The sequence below is a fragment of the Pteropus vampyrus genome, unplaced genomic scaffold (genome assembly GCF_000151845.1).
Source record: "Pteropus vampyrus isolate Shadow unplaced genomic scaffold, Pvam_2.0 Scaffold141, whole genome shotgun sequence".
NCBI lineage: Eukaryota > Metazoa > Chordata > Mammalia > Chiroptera > Pteropodidae > Pteropus > Pteropus vampyrus.
In genome coordinates, this window is record NW_011888922.1 from 3,542,786 (window position 1) to 3,543,992 (window position 1,207).

The 1,207-nt window shown below is 67.3% G+C and overlaps 1 protein-coding gene across 1 annotated transcript in view; it reads left to right on the top strand.

Annotated features, from left to right (window-relative positions):
- The first annotated feature begins 211 nt into the window (after positions 1–211).
- WNT11 (Wnt family member 11) overlaps positions 212–1,207 on the top strand; it is a 21,002-nt gene continuing 20,006 nt past the window's right edge. The window contains exon 1 of the mRNA XM_011368398.2: positions 212–478. The gene's annotated coding sequence lies outside the window, so the exon portion shown is untranslated. The remainder of the gene's footprint in view (positions 479–1,207) is intronic.

The following is a 1,207-nucleotide window of genomic DNA, read 5'->3' on the forward strand; positions in this document are numbered from 1 at the left end:
TGTAAATGAACAGGGTGCGGAGTCCTCCGAACTGCTGGCACCACGGGTCTGTGGCATCCACGGGGACCCCGCCCCCGGCCCCCGCTCGCGGCGGGAGAGGCTCGATGGGGTTTCGGCGCGCTGACGTGGGCGGATCAAAGAGGCTGCCCGCGCCTTATAAAGCAGTTTGGACGGCCCGCGCCTCAGACTGTGCCCGGCCAGGAGGAGAGCTGGGGGACGCAGGCAGTCTCAGGCCCTAGGAGCCCCCAAAAAGCCGAGAGCAGCCTGAGTCCTCTCCAGAGTCCCCGCGGGACCCCGGCCGGCCGCCGCCTGCCAGGATCCCGGGCGTGTTTCTCTCGTCACTTTGTTAAGAGGGAGCCCTCGCCGCCTCCCCAGCTCCGAGAGCGCTGGGGGCCGCTGGGGGCCGCGCTCCCCGCTACCCCGCGGGCCAGAGCAGCGAAGAACTCAGGGCGCGCCTGGAGGGCGAGCGCCCCAGAAGGTGAGCAGCGACGGCAGGCAGCTGGCGGGTGCTCAGCAGGAACCAGCTAGGGCGGCGGGGGGAGAGGGAGAGCGCCCGAGTCCGAGGATTACCGCAGGACCCCGTTGGGCACCTACTCCCCCGTAAGCAAACTAAGCCCTCCTCCACGCGTCTCCTCCGCGGCACTCCGAGGAATTCCTCTTATGGAACTCTGCTGCAGGGTCTGGACACGCGGGCTTTCCGCGGATGAGTTTTGGAAGTGGGCTGTGCGGTTCCTGCAGCTCCCCGCGAGACTTCCCGGCCCTGTTCCCCCCATCAGAACCCCTCCCTCCCAGTCGGCCTGCGAATGAGGTCATGCCCGAGCCATCCCGGGGGTGGGGGATTTGGATCCTGCTGCAGAGAATGTGTGGTGGGGTGGGAGAGGGTGGCAGAAGGCAGAGAACCACGGCAGCTCCTACCGCATTAGAGGGTGGGGGCCAAGTCTCCCTTTGAGACCGGCTTCCAGAAGCGGCAGGGAGCGGAGAGAGCCGAGAGTTTGTTTACAGACCTGAGATCCGGGCTGGGGGTGGGGAGGAGGAGAGTCCTGTCCGCGAGGCACATCTGGAGCCACCCCGAACATCTGGCTGAGCTCGAGTACAAGCCCCGCACCCCCCACCTCTCGGGGCTGAGGTGCCTCTGTGACCCTCACGGTCCTTAGGCTCCCAGGGTCGGGCTCAGAAGGGTAGTCGGAGGTACCCCGAGTTCCCCCAC